Raw genomic sequence first — 27,701 nt, 5'->3', positions numbered from 1 at the left:
TAAGATCCCTATATATGTGTATGTGTACCAAAATAAATCCCATACAAATTCAACACATTAATATTAAATCAAAACACACACATTTTTATTCCGTTACCAAAGCCATTTCAAAAGCCCTAACATTATTGACTTTAAATCTGAAAGCAAAAGTGACATCACATAGATTTCCGATGCTTCTACATAGCAAAGGAAAATCCACTTTAATGCATACAAAATAAACATCAAAGCCCAACCAAATTATATACATTTATGGTGGTTTTACGTGACATTGTGTAAGTATCACTAACATGGTTACTAGAATTTTTTAATAAGGATTTTCAATCTTATTTGTATGTGTATAAAGTTGTAGTTGGAGTAGTAGAGTATTATGCGTGCTCAATCGACACGTTATGTCGAGTCGAAATTCTTTATTGTACAGAGAATTCGTGCAAGGAATGGATAAAACAGTCAGTCTGTAAGGATTGATGAATCCTATGAAGGAATTTATTAGAATTAGATAAATTTAAGACCTACAATAATTTAACCTACATATATGTAATAAAAAATAAAAATTCACGAATATATTTTTTTTTCGGACTACTCTAATGCTGTTGGCCGCAGCTGGCCTTTATAGCTTTACCGGATGATAAGGGGTGAATGCAGATGGCACTCCAAATCAAAGAAAGAACTTATGAAGCGGCTGAAGGTCAATTCCTGACGCATACGACTTTAGTCTGAGGGCACCGCTAAGGGTGCGAACCTCAGCTCAAGCCGCCGTAATTTCGATCCCCGTTTGAATTGAAGAGGGGTCCGATGGGAGGGGACTATAATTCTGACGTTGTCCTACTATCTGCATAATATTATGCATATTCTTATTAACAGTATTCCATTATAAATGTCTGTCTGTATATTGTTAGTAAAAGATATGAAATTAAATAGATTATTAATATTATAAACGCGAAAGTTTGTTTGTTACTTTTTCATGCCAAAACTACTGAACGGATGTTCATGAAACTTTACAGTAATATAGCTTATATATCAGAATAACACATAGGTTTTTGAAATAGAAATAAAAATAATCTTTATTCAAATAAACTTAATATAAGCACTTTTGAATAGTCACATTTTTTTACTCTACCACTCATTCGGAATACAAACTCATCACAAGAAGAATGATCAGGAAACTTGTGTGATGCTCTTTTAAATAAATGTTGTTTTAAGTAGATTTACATTAACAAGGGTTAGGCATGCAACAATCAACTTAGAAATCGCTACACACTCAATCTGATTGAACAGATAACATTGTCAGCGCCATGAATTCTAAATATAATGATAAACGTCAAGTAAGTGTGATGCAGACGAGGTTGCGCGGATCAACTAGTAAATAAATATAACTGTCAAGTACAACAATGGATTGAATGTTGAATATCAAAGTGTGAAGTTATGAAATTAACACGTTCACTTATAGTGTATACAAAACAAAATGTATAGTGTATACAAAACTGTTAAGGCGAAGTTAGTAAGTAGTACAGAAATCTAAATATATATAACTCAAAGGTGACTGACATAGTGATCTATCAACGCACAGCCCAAACCACTGGACGGATCGGGCTGAAATTTGGCATGTAGGTGGATGTAGGCATCCGCTAAGAAAGGATTTTGATTAATTCTACCCCCAAGGGGATAAAATATGGGATGAAAGTGTGTATGAAACTTTGTCAATTTTAAACCGATCGGGCTGAGACTTTGCATGCATAAAGCTACTATGACTTAGGCATCCCCTAAGAAAGGATTTTGATAAATTCCACCCCTAAGGGGATAAAATAACGCGAGCGAAGCCGCGGGCAAAAGCTAGTTACTGTATATAAAGAAAAAAATGTAAAAAAAATAATATCTTTTATCTTTTTATATTTATTCTTTGTTGGCAATAAAGGTATAATAATGCTAGATTCGTTACCGGTGTGTTGTTTTCACACCACGGCACATGGTGAGCGGAGCACGTTTATTATATATACTTTATTGCACTTATAAATACAAGTTTTGAATATATGTTATAAGTTTTGTTTACAAAGGAGGACTTGTCTCTAAAAAGATCTCTTCCAGTCAACACAAAACAGCGTGACACAAGAAGTGGTGTGTGGGTCACAGGAGTGCAAATAATAAAATTAAGAAAAGATATAATAAAAATTAAACTAAAGAAAAAACGTCAAATATGATATAGGTATAAAAATATATTTATATACTAACAATATATATATTTATATACATAAATATTCAATACAAAAATATATAACTAAAAATAATAAAAAAAAATCCTAATAATCAGATAAAAATTAATACATACGATTCTGCAAATGTAAGTACAATGATGAAACTAATCACTTGATGGTAGAGAGGTAGTGCGATTTTATTATTTATTTTTTTGAGTGATAAACGATGGAAACCTAATGGTGGACCTTTGATGAAATTTAGGTCGCGATTGGTCAAGTTTCGAAGGATTATCGTTAGAAGGAGTGCAAATCTGATCTCTAAGATCGTACCACGCTTCGGGCTCCGCTCAACAGTATGCACATAAACCGTGCTATTCACATAAGGTTTCCTTTTTACTTTTTATATTTGAAATTCAAATGAATTTAAAAGAAATTCAATTTGATCCTCCTATATTAACCACATTGTTATGTACAGGCTACAGGGTTTATCGGAATACGAAATCGCACGTTAGGTATAGCATAATCATGAAACTTCACCTAGATATAAAGTAAAAAACCCAAAAATACTTTTTGAAATTCATACATAATGGACATAATGGATGGTGTTACATGCGACAAGAGAATACCTGTTAAACTCAAAGGGTTAATTTATAAAACAATTATAAGACCCGTTCTTATGTATGGCAGTGAAATAAAAGAACGTGCATACCATCCAAGTTGCTGAAATGAAGATTCTGAGGTGGATGTGCGGTATAACCACGCTCGATAAAATCCGCGACGAGTACGTACGAGGAAGTCTGGCTGTTTGCGACATTGCTGAAAAATGCAGGAAAGTAGGCTGCGATGGTATGGACACGTGAAGAGAAAGCCGCCTGATTACGTCGGAAACCTGGCACTGCAACTTTCTGTTCCTGGTCGAAGGGGCAGAGGCAGACCAAGGAAGGGATGGGAAGATGTTGCTAGGGACATGATAGAGTGTGAGGTCTCTGAAGACGATGTCCGGGACAGGATTAAGGGGCCGAAAAAAAAATTAAGGAAAGCTGACCCCACCACCATGTGGGGTATATATCCCACATGGTGGTGGGGCTATATAGCCAGGAAGAGAGAGAGAGACAAAATGGACGGCGGAATATGTGACAGTTTTGAAAATTGTTTCCAAATTTCCACTTCAGCAAATCTTTGAAAAATTTGGTCAGTTTCATAAAACAGCATCCGTGGTCTCGCGGTTTAGGACATCGCATTTCCGATGCTCGTTTCGATGGTTGGATTCCTCACAAATATACAGTAGACCTTCGCCTTAAGACTTACAATGGGAAGTCGCGTGCGCAGTGTACACTCACCTACATAAACTGTTACAAGACACTGCATAATAAGTCCGCCATTGTCAGATAGACTAATGAAATAAACCGTTTAGCTCATTTACACATTAATTAAGGCTGTGATGATCTCGATAGTCCAGCGGTTTGAGAGGTTGCTTCTAATCTTCCAATGGTCAATTCAATCCATGGATATAACTGCTTGCATCAATCTAAGTGTGATCAAATCTTATGATACTCTAAACGACTTTCCAGACGATGGCCCAGTGTTGCTTTACTTGTTTAAGCACGGGATTATGCTAGACATATCTCTAGCATTCTTTCATACGAATATTCGTAGGAAAAAATCTTAATAAGAGTTAACGTGAAGATGTAGTGTTTGACTATATCACCGGTGATGGAAACACCTATAACAAACCACATAATCAGAGAGACGACTATATTTACTGTTGCCAAATTTATTCAAATGTAAGGAGATAAATATTGGTATATTAATTGTTTAAAACTTTATGATATAATGAAAATACAAATAAATAAATTGGAATAAAACGTGAAATAAATAGTTTAGCACACCGTGCCTTACTACCAGCATGGTCGCGGGTTCGATTCTCGCACGGCACAAACATTATGTATTCATGAGTACGATTGTTTGTATCGGTCTGGGGGTTTTCTATATATAATATGTATGTATTTACGAAAAAAAAAACATATCTAGGGTTTCGATGGCGCTGTGTGAATAGTCCTGAGATTATTATTATTATTATAAATAATAATAATCTCAGGCAATTTATAATAATCTTAGGACATAATAATAATCTCAGGACAATTCACACAGTGCCATCTAGACCCAAATTAAGCTACCTAAAGCTTGTGTTTTGGGTACTAGATAACTGATACAAATACATAGATTTTTTTCGTAAATACGTACATATTACACATAGAAAGCAACCAAACCGATACAAACACTCATGAATACAAATGTTTGTACCGCTCAAGAATCGAACCCGCGACCATTGGAAGTAAAGCGGTATGCCAACCACTAGACCACCGAGGCCGTTTCTTTATTTTATTTATTTCCAAACAATTTAACATACAACTAAAATATATCACCATTGTATATATTTTAGTCGTATGTTAACGGCAGGTGATTTGCTTTCGAGGTTATTTTAAATAATGCTGTTTAGTCTGAGTAACGTTTGACTAATTAGCCATTGTGGGCCCCCACATCTTTTCAAATCAAAACAAACAGACATAAATACTACTAAGACTCATGCGTCATACTCGTGAATGTGTGCTGTATGTGGGGACTGATCTGTTTGGGTTACGGCCACGAATTAGATTATTTCCTGCTGACAAAAAGCAATAGCATATGCTGAATGCTGATGTAAATACTCAAAGACTCATCCGTCATACTCGTGAACGCGTGCTGCTTGTGGGGATTGCTGTGTTCGGGTTACGGCCATGAATTAGAATATTTCCTTCTGACTAAAAGCAATAGCATATGCTGATGTAAAATACTCAAAGACTCATCCGTCATACTCGTGAACGCGTGCTGCTTGTGGGGATTGCTGTGTTCGGGTTACGGCCATGAATTAGAATATTTCCTTCTGACTAAAAGCAATAGCATATGCTGATGTAAAATACTCAAAGACTCATCCGTCATACTAGTGAACGAGTGCTGCTTGTGGGGACTGGTCTGTTTGGATTACGGCTACTGATTAGATCATTAGCTCAAAAGCACTCCGATGATCCAACTGATGATTCAGTTCTACCATCGGAATGCTTTCAACTCCTATGATATGTCAACTCTATCAAGATTTGACATATCATAACAGTCTGTAATATGTACATAAACGCTATATTAGTTCGTTCATTCATAATTTAAGAGCCACTGTCTTGCCGGTGAAACTCTTGCCACTTCCCACGATCTTCCATCATCCTCTACACGACTCCAATTTTGTCTTTAATTTGCTTGATGTAACTATACCTTGATCTTCTCCTTCTCTTTCCTTCTATTTTTCCTTCTATAATATTTTTCTTAAATTTATCGTGCGTCTCAACATTTTCACTCCCATGTTTTAGTACATCATGTAAATTTCAGTGAAGTAAATTTACCATTATGGCACATTACAGCATTTTGTTAAATATTCTTTATTGCACTTAAATACATTTGTAAGTATATTAATTACAGCTAATGTTAACAAAGGAGGAGTTATCTCTAAAAGAGATCTCCTCCAGTCAACACAATAGAGCGTGGCATAGGAAGTGTTGAGTGGGTTTAAATGTGAAAATTATATTTTTTATGAAAATGTCAAAAATAATTAAAACTAAACATAAAAATATAATGTCCAAAATTCTGTATTTTGGACATTATATTTTTATGTTTAGTATATAGTATACCACAGATAACATAATATTACATACAGATACTAATACAATATACATAAAGAATTGTTCAGAATACTGAGGTATATTTAGAAGTAAATTATATTATTTTTACCCATCATCTATTCCTGTAACATAGGACATCAATCACTGCAGACTGATAGCTTTAGAACCCGCCCTAACCAGTTGCGCTCAACTGCGGACCGCACCGCACATTGTTTCAAGTAGTGCCAATAAGTAATCGATATATTATTTATCAAAGAAAACCTAGTCTGATTATAACATTAAGATTCAAAAACTCAACTCAATATAGGTAGTATCACAAAATAGTTTGAAATCGTAGAAATTACAGTCTCTGTTATAAATAATTAAGTTTCTACAATGTGGAACAAATTTTCATAAAGTAGAGAGAGGAATTTATTATAATTATTATTGAATATTTTTTTATTTATTTGGTGAAGGTTTATTATATTCTAGCTACCCGACTTCGCCTGGTGTACATGTATTATACATATAACCTTCCTCTTTAATTACTCTATCTATTAAATAAAACCGCTTTAAAATCCGTTGAGTAGTTTTAAAGATTTAAGCATACATAGGGACGTACAGACAGCGACAGCGACTTTGTTTTATACTATGTAATGATAAACCTACTTGATTTCTGCAGTGGTGTATAACCTCGGCCCGCAATAGCTAATATACGACCCATTTCTAAAAGCACTTGATCCACTCTGGACTGGACGAATCGTGCGAACGTTTAACATTCCGCACGGCGCATGCGCTAACTTAGTTTAATGTACACCATTTACCAAGATTAAAGCAACTATGTATGCATCTATAGGTGAGTTTCTGATTTCGATGTCGGTCGAGAAGGTACCTATTTTAAAAATTGATAATCACATTACTTGTCGTCTCCATACGTACATTCTAATTAACGACCTCGATGGTGTAGCGGTCTAGCACACCGCTTTACGACCGATGGTCGCGGGTTCGATTCCTCCCACGGCACAAATATTTTGTATTCATGAGTATGATTGTTTGTATCGGTCTAGTTGTTTTCTATGTATAATATGTATGTATTTTTTAAAAATAAATCTATGTATATGTATCAGTTATCTAATACCCATAACACAAGCTTTAGCTAGCTTAACTTGGGTCTAGATAGCGCTGTGTGAATTGCCCTGAGATTCATCATCATCATCGCAGCCCAGAAGACGTCCACTGCTGGACATAGGCCTCCCCCAAAGATCTCCACGACGATCGGTCCTGCGCTGCTCGCATCCAATGCCTTCCAGCGATCTTGACCAGATCGTTGATTGTTGTTGACCCTGAGATTATTATTATATTATTAATTAATAACATTTAAATAACAATAATACCCTTGGTGAATACACACGACGCCATCCAGTTCCGAGGTAGGCAGAGCTTGTGTTATAGGTACTATTCAACTGATATAAATACACAGTTGTTTTTTATACATACATATCGAAAATACATAGTAAACACTCAGACCGATACAAACAATCATACTAATGAATCCAAATGTTTGTATAGTTCGAGGAATCGAACCTGCGACCATCGGAAGTAAAGTTACGTGACCGTCCGACCAGACCGTCAATTATTACTAAATAAAATTGGAGTGTCTCTTTGTAATATTGAAATAACCGTTTTTTTACTACATGCATTTGAATATAAATACGGTACATACACCAAAATAACATTTTTTACAATTTTTGTCTGTCTGTCTGTTTGTTCCGGCTAATCTCTGAAATGGTTGGTCCGATTTTGACGCGAATGTAATAAGGAGTAACTTAGGCTACTTTTATTTTAGAAATATAAAGCTAAAATTCCACGCGGACGAAGTCGCGGGTACAGTTAGTAAAACAATAAATTCGTCTAGTATTAGTCTATGGTAATGAATTAAAAAACAATAATCTAAATATATAACTCAAAGGTGACTGACATAGTGATATAACAACGCACAGCCCAAACCACTGGACGGATTGGGCTGAAATTTGACATGCAGGTACATGTTATGACGTATGCATCCGCTAAGAAAGGATTTTGATTAATTCTGCCCCCAAGGGGATAAAATAGGGGATGAAAGTTTGTATGAAACTTTGTCAATTTTAAATCGATCGTGCTGAAACTTTGCATGCATAAAGCTACTATGACGTAGGCATCCGCTAAGAAAGGATTTTGATGAATTCTGTCCCCAAGGGGATAAAATAGGGGATGAAAGTTTGTATGAAACCTTGTCAATTTTAAACTGATCGGCCTGAGACTTTGCATGCATAAAGCTACTATGACGTAGCATCCCCTAAGAAAGGATTTTGATAAATTCCAACCCGCGACCGAAGCCGCGGGCAAAAGCTAGTAAGATCATAAAGTGCTCGGGAAACCAAACAAAAGGTCTTCGCGTGACTTCCTATGACATCATGGGAACATTAACTTTCGATAACGAGAAATGCTATCTCCTAATTAAAATGCTAGCTTTGTATTTATGAACAATACCATACATTAATATGCATGAATGCAACAGCGCCATCTGTCTGCGACACGGTGAACATACAAAAGATAGTTTTAAGAAGTTATCGGTCAATATTTGCATTGAATAATTTATTTGTTTTACATGTAAATATATTTGCTTATTATAAAATTGATGAATTTATAAATGATAATAATGTTTTTGTAGAAAATATCTAACTTAAAATTCATAGCGCTGACAATGTTATCTGATTGAACAGAGATTAAGTGCGTAGCGGTTTCTATGTTGATTATCGCATGCCTAATCCTTGTTGTTAATTAAATATAAGTAAATCAATATTTATTTAAATGAGCAACACAAAAGTTTCTTTCTTATTCTTCTTGTGATGAATCTGCATTCCGAATAAGCGGTAGAATAAAAAAAAACTTGACTATTCAAAAGTGCTTATATTAAGTTTATTTGAATAAAGATTATTTCTATTTCTATTTCTATTTGTGGGTTGGTAATTTATGATGATAGTCATTTAAAAACACATTAATAATAGTCGACACTGTTCTAAGTCGGTTTAAAAAGAAAAAGTTTTTTATAGTTGTTTATATGGTAAAGTGCTATATTTTTAGTTGCATGTCTAAACTGTATTATGAAGAGGAAATTTTTGTTTTTTTTTGCAACGTACTACTCGCCCCGTCGCTCGCATGGATATACATATATTATATAGGTACCTTCCTCTTAATTTACTATATGTATTCAAAAAACCCTGGAAAATATCGTGATAAATTAGTAATCTATAATAATAATAATAATAATAAGAATAAAAACACTTTACATCACCATTCAAAAGGCTGCCATCTTAAATACCTGTCGTACAGTCCGAAAATTTCTCGAAATCGATGAAAAGGATATATCACCAGTCACACCAGGCACACAATAAGTACACACACACTCACACATACATACACGCGCACACACACATACACACACTCTGCACTTACTTGGTTTCGGCCCGTAAGTGTGGAGAATACCAGCAAAAGCTGAGAAAAAAAAAAAAAATAATAATAATCTCAGGACAATTCACTCGCGCCATCTAGACCCAAGTTAAGCTAGCTACCTACATCTTGTGTTATGGGTATTAGATAACTGATACAAATATAAAGATATATATTTTATTCGTAAATATAATAGATACATATTATAACATAGAAACACCCAGACCGATACAAAAGATCATACTCATGAATACAAATGTCTGTTCCGTGCGAAGAATCGAACTCGCGACCATCGGAAGTAAGGCTGTGTCCACTACACCACCGAGGCCGTAAAAATCCAAATGCCTGTCGTACTTGTCACAATGGACAATTTTTTTTCTTTTAACAATAGAATGAAAAGAAAAAAATATATGTATATACTTTCAACTATAACTAGACTGTCTGTGAATAATGAAACGTATTGTACGTGGGTAGCACTTCAAGATATAGCTAGTATATTAAATATATATTAATAATATATAATATCAATTACAATTGGAATTTGATGAGTCTTTTTGCATCTTAATCATTGTTATATGATTACATAAAGATATCTATACAATAACTGATGCACCGCTTCATCAGTCATAGATACCTTGGTCTGTGGGTTTAACATTGTAATAGGATTATCACAAATATAAGCTGTACACGCAGCTTCGTCCGCGTGGAATTTAACTTTATTTTTCTAAAATAAGTATTATATCGTAGTAAAGTTAAAATAAGTAGTACATTAGTATCAGATATTTGTATTTCAATATCCGATATTTGACATCTACATATATAAAAATGAATTGCTGTTCGTCAGTCTCGCTAAAACTCGAGAACGGCTGAACCGATTCGTGAAAGTCCAGGAAAGGTTTAAACGGTGATAAATTATGAAGAAATTGCATGTAAAATAGTAAAAAGAAGAATTATATCTTCAGAATCATTTCTCATACAAACTGCTGATACCTGTCAAACAGGGTGCGTTCAGAAATTGTAAATACATACATAACATATATATAAACACTCAGATGTATGACTGATTCTAGAGGAAGGTTTATATATATACCACATGTACACCCGGACGAAGGCGGGGCGAGTAGCTAGTTAACATATAAAAAACACCGTCGAATTTAGAAGCTCGTAATTGTTTTGTAATTGTTTGAAAAACGGTTAATACACTCTGTTATGAGTCAATATGAAGCTTTCTTCAATTTTCCAGAGTACATCTGTTTGTACAGCGACCGGAGCCTGGCCCATATATAGCGCTAAATGGAAAGTTCGTTCACTTACCTCTTCATATAATAAGCATGATGGTTTCTTCACTTTTTGTTTGTCTTTTAATTAAGCATTTTAAGTGCTCTATACCAAAATGTAACACTTGTAAATTATCAGCTTAAACCTCAACGTTTAATGTTACAAATTCTGGTGTAAAATAAGAATTTATTGTTTAAATGCCACTGAGATGATTTTAAGTCGAAGTACACTTATTACTGTGTAAGGACCAAAGACCCACATGCCAAAGGAGAATGAAAAATAGAGACATAGTTAAAATTAATCGGTTAATCTATACATATAAATAAAATTGGAGTGTCTGTTTGTAATATTGAAATAACAGTTTTTTACTACATGCATATGAATATAAATACTGTACATACACCAAAATAACTTTTTTTACAATTTTTATCTGTCTGATTGTTCCGGCTAATCTCAGAAATGACTGGATGGATTTTGACGGGACTCTTATTGACAGGTAGCTGATGTAATAAGGACTAACTTAGGCTACTTTTATTTTAGAAAAATAAAGTAAAATTCCACGCGGATGATGTCGCGTATACAGCTAGTATACAGTATTTCTTTCAACCGATTTTTATGCTAACTAGAATTCAGTTTTTATATTCGATATGTTACACCCCTATATCGACTAGACTTTTTCTTACCAAGATTTCTAGTTACAATCCAATAAGGCTATTAATATGTGGGACCAGTGTCCGGTGACCCGCAGGACGTCCGCGCGCACCAGGACCTTATAAGGAAATGGTGTGCGTGCAGGCACATATTAATACTCAACCCAGGGATGCTAACAGTATGAGAGTCATTGTACAGGTACGAGATTTTGACCTATGGAAATCTGGATATACTATTTTTATAGCATACAGCTGTACCGCGGGTACAGCTAATATGCTTCGTCCGCGTGGAATGTAACTTTATTTTTCTAAAATAAAAGTGACCTAAGTTACTCCTTATTATATCAGCTACCTGTAAAAAAAGTACCGTGAAAATCGGTTCAGCCATTTCAGAGATTAGCCGGAACAAACAGACCGACAGACAGACAGACAAAAATTGCTAATATATTGCCGGCCTTTTAAGAAAGTTTTAATATCGAAGTGTATAATGTATTTTATATATAAGTATATATATATATATATATATAACAATAGTATCTATATCTATAACTCAAAGGTGACTGACATAGTGATCTATCAACGCACAACCAAAACCACTAGACGGATTGGGCTGAAATTTGGCATGCAGGTAGATGTTATGACGTAGGCATCCGCTAAGAAAGGATTTTGATTAATATTACCAAGGGGATAAAATAGGGGATGAAAGTTTGTATGAAACTTAGTCAATTTTAAACCGATCCGGCTAAGACTTTGCATGCATAAAGCTACTATGACGTAGGCATCCCCTAAGAAAGGATTTTGATATTATCCATTAAGGAATAAATTAACGCGAGCGAAGCCGCGGGCAAGCTAGTTTTCATAAGGATTGCTATTCCATTTTTTTCTGTTCTCTAGTCCAATCTTGCGCCATCTGCCACTTTCTTCTTCTTCTCTCCTTTACCCAAAGGTTATCTAGAAGAGATTGCTTACGCGATAAGACCGCCTTTTGTACCTTATTACTTATTATTTGTTTGTTCTTTGTTTAATTTTTTGTATTTCTGGTGCAATAAAGTGTTAATAAATAAATAAATAAAGGTTTGTTAAAATTGCTTACGCGATAAGACCTTTTGTACCTTATTACTTCTGCTTATGTTCTTTGTAATTTACTTCTGGTGCAATAGGGTTAAAAAATGAATAAATAAATATCCGTAATTTGAACTCTATGCAGTGCGTGTAGAGCCTACTACTAGAGCAGCCAGCCAAGTTCGTTCTAGAAACGCAAGAGCCTCTGGTATCTTCACAGGCCTTACGGAGCGACCTCACTGTTCCGAGGATTTGTGTTTATTTGGGCCACTGCAAACACTCCAGGATCACGTGAACGCCGTTTCTTTGTCTTCGAAGCAGCACCTACAAAGACTGTCTGTAGCTATTGTGTACGAGTTTTTTAATGGACAGTAGCCCTTTATTGTCACTATAATTATTTTAAAGTTTTTAGTATTTAGGTTTAGTGGATGTTTTGTTATTCTTTTGTTCAGGATTGTTGATTTTTAAGGCGATATTTTTATTTAGACTATACATAGGTATTTCATTAATCTATAGTTTTTTTTACATAAGTAACAGTAAAATTGCTACCAATTTCTCAAAATTATCAGGCTGTCCTGTGGGGAAATTCTTAAATTATTACAGACTTGCTTTTTTGCCGTTATATATAATAATAACAGATGCATTATGATAGGGAGCAACTTTCCAGTCCTTTATTATTAAATGTAACGTATTTTTATCATTGTTAAGCAATTCATAGTTGGCTTCACGCAATTTATACTTTTGCAAAAATATTCACACAAATGTTTCATATCTACAAAACAATTTTCAACCTTACTGCTTCGTTATAAAATCCATTACCCTCTGTTAGTAAGGGGTAACAGAACATACACCTATTAAGAGATTTTAAATCTTATTACCTTGAGTTTAGGTTGATTTTACATCGTGTTATACTCCTTAGGGTGTCCAACAGTGCGAAACGTCGCGTTACTTGTTTAAAATGAAACATATGAGTGATTGAAGTAATAAAGTGGGTCGATAAACTCTATAATGAATATTGTTATATTACATGAAGAAGGAAATATATTATCGAACTTTATTTCAAATGCATAAGGTGTTATTTTCCGTTTAATTAAACTATATAGCTTATATTTTATAGATTCTAAACAAATTTTAAATTTCGAATGACCACTACAAAAAGGTATATAATATTTTTTATTTCTTTTAAATTATTATTTGCTGTTTAGTGGACAGTATTATTAATATATATTTTTTTTATTTATATCTATTCTATATAATTGGTAGGCTTAGGTACTATGATATACTTTTGAATGGGGTGTACAATTAACTATTATACACAGAATAACTAAACTATATATATAAAAGAAACTAAGAAAATAGATTTTAATAATGCCATTTCATTTTTTACGCTAATTTATTTAAATTGCATTAAACAAAATCTTATTTTTGTTCACAGTTAATTCGTGAGACGCCAAATATTTTAGAGGTATGTACTGACAATCATTTTTATATACATTTTCTTATTCAATATTCGCTCTTCATATGTTGAGGAAGCCTCCCGAATGAACGGTAAATAAAAAAAAAACTATAACAATTCAAAATTGTTTAAATTTAAATTTATTTTGAATAAGGAATCTTCTATTCCATTTCTAGAAATTTCACGGTGGTCTACCTCCCAATTGTTAACAATGTGAATACTCCCCATCACTAACAATACCCACTTCCCCGTCATCCACAATGGTACCATCTAATCCTGAACAAGTAATCCACAAATTACAGTTACTGCCCGCAACAATTTACGTAACAGACGAGTTGCAAAGTTGATCCTAAGAATAATCTAACAGTAACTTATTTAATGTGCAGACAGGTTGAACAACCGTCACAGCGTACGCATTACAAGCAGTAGTACAATGACCATCCTTTTGAATATTTATCTATTTTTTAATCTGTATTTTTGATACATAAAATTACCTTATAATATTATATGGACATATCAATATGTTTGAAAATATTAATGCTGAGTAAGAAACTCAATACTAACTGAAATCTTTTGTAGAATGTAGAATCCTTTTATATATTCTTATTTGAATATTTCTCTATTTTTAGTCTGTATTTTTAATACATAAAATTACCTCATAATATTATATGTACATATTAATATATTTGAAAATGTTAATGCTGAATAAGAAACTCAGCACTAATTGAAATCTTTTGTAGAATACAAAAGATTACATAGTTAGTAGATTTAGAAATAGAAATAGAATCTATATTCGTAATTCAAATAAAATCAATAGCACTCTAGAATAATTATATTTTTTATTCTACTGTAAGATGATGTGTTATATTTTAGGATTATTGAGGATCCAAATTAAACAGCCAACTTAAGCATGTCTTCATTTAATAATGACTTACACCAATCCGAGCATAGACTAATACTCATAACATAATTGCACAGACTATAACAAACGTTACTCCTTCTACAACATCTACCACTTGTTTGGAAAGCATACTCATCACAAGAAGAATAAGCAAGAAACCTATGTGTTGCTCTTTTGAATAGATGTTCTAAACATCTTTTTATTACAAAGCAATGTTTTTAATAACTAATCACTACTGCAATTGTGTTTTTATTTGCATAAACGAATATTTCTGAAAACTTAACGTTCTTTTAATTATTCTTTTTGCAATCTGATACAATTAATAAAATTAACTTCCTTGATATCCACATAAATGTTATTACTAAATAAGTAACCTAACTAAATTGTGATTGTAACCTTCAGTGTTATGCATGGAATAAGTATATACTCGTATTTACTACATCCATTAAAAGTGGTGATGTATACATATTCATTACTCAGATATTGTAAAACCCATTAAGGCAAAAATAACATTACACGAATCACCAAACTTATACATCAGAAATTTTAAAAATTTTATTTTTAAATAGATATTAATTCAAAGTTTTGTGCAGAGTCGTACTACTGCTATTGTGATTGTCTATGTCCAGAGCGTCCAGTATCATCTTAGTTGATATCTAGGTATATTATATGGTGCAGTTACATTTGCCGGTTTTACATTATTTTATGTGTATTTACAGTTAAAATTGTTTAGTCCAGACTGCTCCGTGGCCGAGTAAATCAAGCCTAGCATCTTGATTTTTATTGCATGATGTCCATATTCAAGTGCATAGACCACTTTATATATGTGTGTATGTTTGTACGTAATCATTATATAGTATATAACAAAGTCCCTGTCACTGTCTGTCCGTCGCTATGTATGCTTAAATCTTTAAAACTACGCAACGGATTTTTAAGCGGTTCCTTTTTATAGATAGAGTGATTCAAGAGGAAGGTTTATATATATAATACGTGTACACCCGTGCGAAGCCGGGGTACTTAGTATTGTAATAAAAATGGATAATAGAACCCAAAATTTTTGAGTTCAAAGGTGGATATATCTCAAAATAATAATAATACATAATTCACACAGCGCCATCTAGTTCCAAGCGAAGCACACCTTGTCTTATGGATACTAGACAACTGATACAAATACATAGATATATTTTTTGTAAATACATACATAACAATATATAAAACACCCAGATATATAAAAACAAATTATCATGAATACAAATATTTGTAGCACAGTGCTAAACCGCTATACCACCGAGGCCAGAAACTTTAACTTGATACAGGCTCCAGTATAAAGGTACAAAACTTATATTTGACGACATAATATTAATATCATAAAGCTGATGATCGAGTTTGTTTGTTTCAAACATTTGTATTCATGTGATTGATTGTATCGGTTGGAGTGTTCTATATATATTATATATTTACAAAAAGGTAACTACTGGTGAAGGACGCTGTGTTCTTTATTTATTTATATTTATATATATAGTAATATAATTTAGACCATATATATTTAGCGAAGCATTAGTGAAAAATTTTGTTGTAATTTATATTTATATATATAGAAAAATAGCAAAATAATATAATTTAGTTGTAAGCCGATGTATATTTTGTTCACCCAACTGTACCACACCGTTCAAATAGCTCGATGTTTCATAGGAGATGTGTGCACCCCTTTATGTTTGTTATTTTACTTATATATAAATAGCAAAATTATATAATTTAGTTGTAAGCCGATATATATTTAGTTTACTCAACTGTACCACGCTGTTCAAACAGCTCGATGTTACATAGGAGATGCGTGTACACTTTTTGTTTGTTATTTTATTTTGAGACTGGATAATTATAAAAGAGCATTAAAGTGCGTCGAAGTCGCATTAATACTATGCTCGGGGCTGCGCTCACTTTATTTTTCTTGAATAATCGACGTCGTTAACAGTCGCTAGGCTTGCGGGAGTGGGTTCACTTATGTTAATTATATACATGCTAAGATCAACTTCAAATAATTATATTTTAAATAACACAAAATGTAATTTTCAATAATTTACTTCAACATTTGAAATTTTGTGATTATTTTCTATTTAGTTTTTTTATAATTATTAATTTTTTTATTAAGTATTAGATACATACACAAATTATACACTGCATCTTTAGGATATAAAAAGCATCGCTCCTAAGAGGGTTGGCCTCTGTTGTCTAGCGGTTTAGCACACCGCTTTACTTCCGATGGTCGCGGATTCGATTCTTCCCACGATGCAAATATTTGTATTCATGAGTATGAGTGTTTGTATCGGTCTGGCTGTTTCCTATGTATGTTATGTACGTATTGAAAAAAATATAAATCTGATTATTTCTATCAGTTGTCTAGTACCCATAACATAAGCTCGCTATATATAGATGACGCTATATTAATTACCCAGAAAAAAAAATGTTAATACATACCATCGCTCCCAAGAGTATCCTTCAATTTCGTGACACATCTAGGTAGTGAACTCTGAAAAAGGCGAGCATAATAGATCTATGCAGGTCGCAGTATTTCAGGTGTAAGCACCGGACCATAGCCCAAACCCCTCAATAAAAAAAGTATATATATTCACTTATCTGTGGCTTTAAGTTCCCGATCTAGATATTGTACAAATTCGATTAAAAATGTCAAAATAAGATCAGCCGATGTCGCAGGTAATCGTTAGTCATTATATAAATTGTGTCTTACAATAAATTAGTAATTATTGAATAGATTATACCTAGCGTAAGAAATTGGTGGAAATAATCAGTAAACCGAGTTTAATTCAACCTTCATAAGAACGATAATGTAATATTAATCTCATCTACGAAAGGCATGTCGGTAAAAATCTTCACATGTTAAAAATAAAATACCTAATAATACGACAATCCATAGACAATTTGTGGCATGATGTAGGCAGGGTTGCCAGGTATCCAACGCTTTACCGAAATGTTGGACATTTTAGCACTGTTCGATATGACAAAATACCAAAATATGAATGATATGTATTTTATTTATGGAAATTATTGCAATTGAAAACAATCTGTCGATTCAATTAACGTAATTAAAAAACATTGCCTGTATGTATTTATTGTAGGAATTTTGTATGGTCTTCTACTGTAGAAACTGCAAGAAATTGGGCCTAAGATGTCATGATGTAAGAAGAAGATGTGATGATAAAATTTCACTGCCACATTTCCCGAATAGTGAAGTCCTCGAGTGGAGACCGCGGACCGGAGGACGCAGCATGATGAACCCTCCGACGCGGTGGAGTAGACGAGGATCAAGATCGCTGTAAAGCATTGTATGCCGCAGCAGTCCAGGACTGATCGTCGTGGAGATTTTTGGGGGAAACCTTTGTTCAGAAGTGGATGTCTTCCGGGCTGAAATGATGATGATAATCTCCCGAAATATGATTAAAACAAGTGGTATCTTCAATAAGTGAAACAGATTTTTATACAAAGACCTAGATATATTGATTAAATTTTTACTATTTAAATTACCATATTTGATGCATTATCTGGATACGCTTGATACAATACTACTTTATCATACGATACGCATCGTTCCCCATCGCTTTTACTTTCATTATTATTCCTGCTATTTTTTATTTTGAAACTGGCAACCCTGGTTGTTAAGGCTGATGTTTTATCATAACATAACGTCGATTATCTTGCAATATTCTTTACATGAAATCGATTTTATCTACGGGACTGCAGTATAATCGAGTCTGTTATTACTCATAACGCTTATTCGAAGATTAAAAAACCTATTCGGCCCGCCCTTTAATAGGCTCTTTAGCAAAAAAGAATCAAATTATTGTAATGCGTGTAGAGTCTAGATGCATTTTATAGAGGCGAGTCTTTATGGTCCGACATAGATTATATTTAGGTTTATGGTTGAATAATTTAGTTTTAATTTTTATTACATCCTCTACGACAGTGGTGAAATATGTTTTTTTTTCTGTGCGTGTGTTCTTGGCATAGTGCAATATAAATTTTATACCATATAGAGCTTGTGCACGCGATTTTTAATTGCCAGTATGTTGGCATTGGAGAGACAAACATACGTAATCTAAAATCCAGTATAGAGGTTCAAACCAGTATTATTTTATTGTGAACTGATTTAAAAAATTTAATTTTCTTTATTATTAAATATTATTTCATCGGTATTAATTCATTTGAGAACGGTATTATGTAGTCGCTTACTACACCGACTTTGACTAAGATCATGAATTCAAACTTGATCAAAAATCTTTATGACTGTCCGGTGACGGAAACACCTATAACAAACCAAAATTAATCAAATCTAATTAATAGTAAACGTGGCATGTGTCATGGTTGCGTTCTATCTGATTTGGACAATTCATAATATCTCTGATTAATTTGTTTTGTTACAATTGTGTACCATCACCACTGATTTAGTTAGAATTTTTAAACTGACACATAAAATTATTAGCATCGGCCAGATTCGACCTCACGACCTTTGCAATCCATAACTCAGAGTAATAAACCACTAAGGCACGACACTCCTATGCATAACACTAATATACGAATATTACTATATATTAACAACACAATTGCATTCCTAGCAGTAATTAAGTACGGTTGTAGTGTAAGATGCAGCATAAGATACCTTGTATGTATTTACAATAATTACAATAAATTAATAAATAACCCTGGACAATAAACACAGCGCCATCTAGTAAGTAAGTAAGCAGAGCTTGTGTTATGGGTACTAGACAACTGGTTTAAATACATAGATATCTTTTTTTTTTGTAAACATAACATACATATAAAATACCCAGACCGATACAAACAATCATACTCATGAATACAAATCTTATTTTGTTAATTATGTTTCAGTATTTCGTATTTAAGAATTAAAGCATATTACACAAAAATAAATAAAAAATCTAAAGACAATTATTGAGCATCTAAGGTACTGCAAATCATAACCGTAGGTATTTTTAATTAAATAAAATATATACACAAAATAAAATATGTAGTAGGGTAGGGTATACATTTGTTGTGCTGTATCTTGTACTATTAAGCTATCATTAAATTTCTATGTCAAGCCCATCTCGTCATTTCAATAACGTTCAAATGCCAAAAGTCATAATGCTATGTCACCAAAGGTTATACGAGTATGACGCATCTGAATTGTTCAAGGTTCGTAAACGTTTACTTGTTAACTAAATTGTCCATATACAATAAGAATTGCATCAACGAAAAATTAAAGGTTTTCAAATATGACACGATAAGGTCGCACAATAAAAGACGGATTTGGGAATTAAAAAACTGATTTAACATCAGTTTTTTATATAATTAGAATAGTAAACAAGCTATAGAATAGATGGCCCACCAAATGGAAAGTAGTAACCTTCGGCTATAGACGTAAGCTTCACAAAATATATTGAGACACTCATAAAACCGTCCATCCCATTAAGAACTAAGTTGATACGCTGTAATTCACTCCGTATCCTAAAATTTTACTTCGTATCCTGTAATTTTACTTCGTATCCTGTAATTTTTACTCCGTATCCTGTATTACATCATATCCTGTATTACATCATATCCTGTAACAAAAGTTTCAGTGAGAGTCTGGAGTCTGAACTAAGTCGATTCAATATGAATATAACAAATGGCATTATAATATATATGAATATGAATATTACGGGCATTATAATTTTTCGAAATCAAACTTTTTTTTTGAGACGTGGACTTTAATCAATCATCTACATAGGTAGCATCTATTTCACCCGTTAAGCAGCTTGCGTTGTAATCTATGTTTCGGTTGATGGGTGAGTTAAGGTAGTGAAATTATACGATACGGAGGTATGACATCTTGGTACAAATACCTCCGTATGAATGCGAATGCATGAGCGGTACAACGTGATGTTCATAGTCATTTTGATTTTCTTTTTGTTATATTTTCAGTCAATTGTAATTCCAACAATTGTAAATTGTAAGAAGAGGGAACTGCTACCTAAAATAGAGGTTTTTACTTAGTTTAGGTACTAGAGAACAATGTAAAATGTAAACATGGTATAAAAAATAAAAAATATTATTATTATAGTGATGTTCATGTATATAGTCAACGAATACCACTTACCATCAAGTGATCTCTCACATAGTCTGCCATTCCAATGTTATTAAAATAGAATAAAAGAAACCTTGTTCATGACTAGTTAAGTTATAGTTTTAACATGTTAATTAGACATTAATCTTGAATAGATGTCCTGAAAACTGGATGCTACATCAAGTTGTTCTAAACTTGACAGATAAAACTTGACTTGGCAATTATTACTTGGCTAAGAACTTGATAGACCTGGTAGCAACTACTTAGACTCAAAACTGAGGCGCGTATCCTTAAGGATTAGCATATCTAATACCCTTAGGGCTAGTTAGTGCTCTAACACGTCAGGTACACAAGAGTCACAGCTTCAAGGCTGTTAAGACTTGACAGTGGAATCCGCGTAGGCGCAATCATGTTAGTGACATGACTGGCTTAATGTTTTATAGTGATGTGTATGATGCAGTGAAATAGAACGAATTTATCGATAAATGATGATCGAACTTTCACTTCTTATAGTAATTATTAATTAATTTATTTTTGCTAATAAATCTATATTTATTCTGGCTAACTCAAGTTATGTAGTTACTGATATAAACGCTTTTAAGTAAACTAACGGATGTACATGTATTATACATATAAACCTTCCTCTTGAATCACTTTATCTATTAAAAAAAACCACTTCAAAATTCGTTGCGTAGTTTTAAAAATTTAAGCATACATAGGGACGGACAGATAGCGACAGCAACTTTGTTTTATACTATCTAATGAAGAATAAATAGCTACAAATATGTATAATTCATTAAACTATCATAACTGATTTGCTTAAGATTATGTTAAAAAAAAGAAGTCTCTATAAATGAACAAAAGGTAAGAATGCAATATAGTAATTTATCTTTTATTGGAGTTTGTTTGAACTTTGTACTTCATTTTTATACCTGCTTCCGATTATTCACTTTCCTTCCGTTTTATAACTCGTATTTCTACGTCATAATAAAATGCAAAACGGATTTATTCTAATTGAGCTACCTAATTTACATTTTTTATGTTCTATCAAACAATAGTTGAATTCATTATGCTTGCGAGACAAATCTATTAAATAATTTATGATAATTTAATTCTATCGTTAGTATAGTACAAATTTAGATATCTACATAATAACATGCATACTTTTATTATTAGTATTCCATTGTCAATGACAATGTCTGTATGTGTATTGTTAGTAAAAAGGTGAAATTAAAAAGTCTTTATAAAATATGAAAGAGGCCATTATTTATAAGTATTACTAATATTATACACTCGAAAGTTTGTATGTATGAATGGATATCCATCCATTCATACATACAAACTTTCGAGTGTTTCGGATGTTTGATAAGTATCGACCGAATTTTGAAACTTTATATAAATAAATCAGAATAACACATTAAAAATAACAACTATCATCACAGACATATGTCCAATACAACAGTGTATCCAATATTACAACACCGGTCTTCTAAGATATTATTATATATAAATTGGGCGGAATATAATGATAATTTTTCACGCAAAAACTACTAAACTGATTTTGATGATACTTTACAGTAATATAGCTTATACATCAGAATAACACAGGCTTAAGGTTAAACAATTTTTATTTTTTATTTTATTTATTCATTTATATACACACTATCATTACAGACATATGCCCAATACAACAGTGCATCCAATATTACAACACTGGTCTTCTAAGATATTATTATATATAAATTGGGCGGAATATAATGATAATTGTCAAGTAAGTGTGATGCAGACGAAGCACGTGTCAGCTAGTTATTTATAATATATAATATAATTACTAATATTATAATTGCAAAAGTTTGAGAATATGGATGTATAGATGTTTGTTACTCTTTCACGCAAAAACTACTAAACTGATTTGGATGAAACTTTTCAATAATATAGCTTATGATGTGTACATCAAATAGGCTGCAGTGCAAAAAGATATTGTATAAATTGTATAAATCGTGGTAAAAATTCGTGATATAATTTTTTTTTCTATTTTATTATTTCATTGAATTAAATCGGTGGTTTGTATTCACACACTGAAACTTAAATTGTAAGTAAGAATAAATTATTTAAAAGAGCAACACACAAGTTTGTTGCTTGTTCTTCTTGTGATGAGACAGCATTCCGAATGAGCGGTAGATTAAAAAAAAATGTTATGAGTATTCAAAAGTGCTTCAATGTAAGTTTATTTGAATAAATGATTTTCTATTCTATTCTACTCTATTCTCGGAACCAACACTAACTTATGAACATAACTGTATATATATTATGTATGTCAAATACATTGTAGTGTGTGTAATGCTTTTTTATTGATTTAATGTATTTTTTTATACATAATTAAATGAAAATACTACCAGTCTCTACTCTTTCTCTATATAAACTACATATAAGCGAAATTTTATACTCCTCTGACCGATCAATTTTCATAATCACTATGTTCGCTTCACAATTTTTTATCGACATATTTAAATCGACATTAGCCCATCACTAATCTATAATAAATGTGCAGTAAATCGCAGTTAGGTATTATAAAAGTAAATATATGTACCGTGCAGTAATCAAAAGCTTTATTGTCGACGCGTAGGTACTTATGAGTCTTGTTTAACTTTCGTTGTTAAGTTGCCGCGAGAAATGTTCCTTGGTTGACTCATAGAATTGTTGTTGTACAAAGCTATCCAGTTTTGTACATATTTTAACTCACATTGAATAAGGTGAATATTGAATAAAATGCCTTTAATACACATTAAGAAGCAATCTTATTAATATTATAAACGCAAGAGTTTGTTAGTATCGACGTATGTTTGTTACTCTTTCACGCAAAAACTGCTGAATAGATTTTGATATAACTATACAGTAATATAGCTTATACATCAGAATAACACATTTTATTAATATTATAAATGCGAAAGTTTGTGAGTATGGATGGATGTTTGTTACTCTTTCACGCAAAACTACTGAATAGATTTTGATATAACTATACAGTAATATAGCTTATACATCAGAATAACACATTTTATTAATATTATAAATGCGATGTTTGTGGTATGGATGGATGTACCGCACGCAAAAACTACTGAACGGATTTTGATGTAGGCTATCAAACATTTATAAAATACATGTGGGTGAAACCGCAGTCACAGCTAGTTTAAAATATGTATAACTCGCCGCACTAAATGTTTCTTTGTTTTATTTTTCTTAAATTTGAATGACATCTTTCATTTTTTTTAAATGCCCTGAAAGATTATTTAGTCGCTGGCTTCTAACGTTCTGTTTCAGGTTACTCTTAAATACCTTAGATAAAGGACACATGAATTCCACGAGGAATTTGTCAGGATCATTTCCAGGGGATAGTGAAGGTTACCCTAACCCATTGCTAGTAATAAGTAAATTAGTCTATACTACTAACAATCCACTTACTCATACACGTGGCATAAGAAAACAAACAAATGTAGGCGCGAAAGGAATCGTCAGTAACGTGAATAACCCTATTCCTAATTAACTTGACTTCCACGCGGTTCCTCACGAAAAATTCCTGGTGAATTTGTCACGACGGTCCAACTGATCTCATCATCCTCCACTGGTACCCGCCAGCGTAAACCGCTATCACAGGCGCGTGCATTATTCATTATCATCCATAACACACAAACAAATGTATATTTATATTATTAATTATTTCCTTATCGTACAAAAGCATCCACTTTCACCTAACTGAATAGAAAACAACATTCTGCTGTCAATTAATAAAGACACCCACACGAATAGATATCAATAAATTATTCCTCGAAGAACTAGTTTGTTATTCTTGTACAAACCTATATGTGACGATAATACATTATCTATTACTTGTATATTCAAAGCGTATTATTTTGAACCTATATACATGTAATTTATTTTAATTTCACCGAGATAGAATACCTAAAACCTATATATGAAGTACAAAACGGACAACGCCATCTACAGGCTAAGCAGAGAGAATAAACCTGGACAATAACACAGGGCCATCCAGGCTCGGTAAGCTGAGGTCGTGTTATGGATACTGACAACTGATATAATACATAGATGCATTTTTCTGTACTTATTATACAGCTATGATTTTTCCGAACCGATACGATTTTTTATTTATTTGAACAAAAGTGTTTATTCCTTCTTAAAAGGTCGGCAACGCACTTGCAATTCCCCTGGTGTTGCGGATGCTCATGGGCGACGGGAATCACATACCATCAGATGAGCTGCAAACTCGCTTGTCTTCTATACTATGAAATCAAGAAAACATGAATTTATGAAATTCAACTTCAAAATATCTTTATTCATGTAGGTCTATTACAGACTCTTATGATATATCAAATCTACCATCAGTTCGAAATGATTTCGAGATGAGAAGAACTGACAAGAAACTCAACTAAACTCAACGTATTCTTTTCAAATAAAATACAAAATTTTATACCTTGCAAGGAATTGAACCCGCGATAATTGGCAGCAAGACGGTGTACTTAGCCGCTAGATCACCGAGACCTTATTTCAAAACTGGTTATACCAATACGTTACTTTTCCAACGTACACCATAATTCAGCGCCGACGAGTATGGTATGGTGTTTGTTTTGAATATGGTAATTCCGTTGTTAGGCAAGCGTGACTGGCGCTCTTGACTTTGAAGTTAGATCAATGTTCGATTCTAGGTTACTACCGTTTATGACGAACATAAAACACGTAACTATATGTATATATACATATATACTAGCTGACCCGCCAAACGTTGTTTTGGCATATAAAATGATATCGCTATTAAAAATAGTAATTATTGGTAGAAAGGTGAATATTTAGAGTAGTAGATGGATGTTTAATACCACTATATGAGGAATTAAAATGTTGGTCCAAAACAATGGGATGTGATAGACATCCCATTGTTTTGGACTTATCACTTAGGAGTATAAAAAATAGATAACAACATATTCTCAAACCTATTTAGTATATATATATAAAATTTCATCAAAATCGTTTATACCTTTGTAGTGAAGCACGGCACTGTAATACGAAAATTTTATATACATATATATTTTCAAAGTTTCCCTCGATTATGTCACACAACCAAAAACAACAATCCCGAAAAGCCAGTTGGCTCTGGCTTTAGCACCAAAAATACGTGAGAAGTAAGTAAAAAAATATATGAACTCAGTTTGTATCAAATAACATCAAGTCACAATATCTTTATTCATGTAGGTCTATTACAGAGTCTTATGATATGTCAAATCTACCGTCAGTTCGGAGTGATTTCGAAATGAGAAAAACTGACAAGAAACTCAGCTCGTAATCTTTTCAAATATTGTTTAAAATAATACAGATTCATTTTTAAATTCAAAATTAAAAACGATCTAATGGATAGACAGTTTTTAAATTAATTACCAACAAGTATGTTTTATTACCTTTTATATAACCTCAAAACAAAAGCCTAATGAGCGCAATGAGCACAGACTAAAAAATAATTATAATGGCGCCCTTACCGCCAACTTTTTTTTCACAAGTTTCCTCGAGGCAAAGGCAATCACTAGATCATATTACTAGTTCCCACGTCATGCTGCAGACGTGTTCTGAAAAAAAAATCTGGCTAATGTATTACCTTACTCGGGAGCGGTACAGTCGTGTGGAAATATAACCAGTCCCTTTACCAGGTTGTCGTGTGTTTTTTCTTCTTTTCTGTGTACTTTGTATAAAACACAGTCGGCCATTGCGTTAATCTGCATATTTACCTAATTCTCGTAAGTACTCGATTTATGTTATTTATCATTTTTAAACATTAAAATATTGATTATGTTGAAATTATTTTAAGCTATACATCTATATACACATAAATAAAATTGGAGTGTCTGATTGTAATATTGAAATAACCGTTTTTACTACATGCATATGAATATAAATACGGTATATACACGAAAGTAAGATTTTTTACAATTTTTGCCTGTCTGTTTTTTCCGGCTAATCTCTTAAACAGTTGGACCGATTTTGACGGGACTTTTATTGCCAGGTAGCTAATGTAATAAGGAGTAAATTAGGCTACCTTTATTTTAGAAAAAATATTTAGTTTTAAAAAAATAAAGTCATATTCCACGTGGACGAAGTCGTGTATACAGTTATAAAATAATGTAATGTTACATTTCATCATGATCTGCTTCTTCCTTATCCCATTTATTTGGGGTCGGCGTAATATGTTTTTATCTTCCACTCATTCCTTTTCGCAGGGAAATTATATTTATATAACGTTATTATATCATATCATTATTATAATTTTAAAACATATTATGCTACAAATAATATATTTCCAGCTTAATTGCGGTTTTAATTACAATAGAAACTTGGCTTCGGATTCATAATATGATCTATTACACTTGTAAATATCACACACAGTGCAAGTGTAAAAAAACTTGTAATTATATACAGTCTTATCTCTAATGGAGATCTCTTCCAGACAACCTAATTAACCTTTTAAGTTAATCCACGTAAATAACGCTGCGGGATATAACTACTCATAATGTGTATGTTTATTTATGATGGTTAAACACTATAAAGAAAAAATTACCTTCATCGAATTAATTTAAAAGGAGTTTGTTCTCATTTACAATTCTTTTTTAATCGAATGTTGGTGCTTCTATATTGCTTTTTATTCACTCTATATATATATAAAATTACTATCATTTAGAGATATTTATGCAAAAGATTGATTTATAAACATTTGTTTTCATGATTATGATTGTTTGTAGTCTGGGTGTTATCTATGTGTAATATGTTTGCATTTACGAAAAATAAAAATCTATACAAATACATAGATTTTATCATTT

The 27,701-nt window shown here is 32.5% G+C and overlaps 1 protein-coding gene across 1 annotated transcript in view; it reads left to right on the top strand.

Moving 5' to 3' along the window:
* The window catches only part of LOC131840659 (uncharacterized), a 138,326-nt gene that overhangs the window by 53,314 nt on the left and 57,311 nt on the right, over positions 1 to 27,701 (top strand). The window contains exon 3 of the mRNA XM_059188835.1: positions 13,790 to 13,819. The gene's annotated coding sequence lies outside the window, so the exon portion shown is untranslated. The remainder of the gene's footprint in view (positions 1 to 13,789; positions 13,820 to 27,701) is intronic.

This window comes from Achroia grisella, unplaced genomic scaffold (genome assembly GCF_030625045.1).
Source record: "Achroia grisella isolate CSIRO2021 unplaced genomic scaffold, CSIRO_AGI_Agris_v1 utg149, whole genome shotgun sequence".
Classification (NCBI taxonomy): domain Eukaryota; kingdom Metazoa; phylum Arthropoda; class Insecta; order Lepidoptera; family Pyralidae; genus Achroia; species Achroia grisella.
The sequence above is the reverse complement of the archived record's forward strand: the minus strand, read 5'-3'. Positions and strand labels throughout refer to the sequence as shown.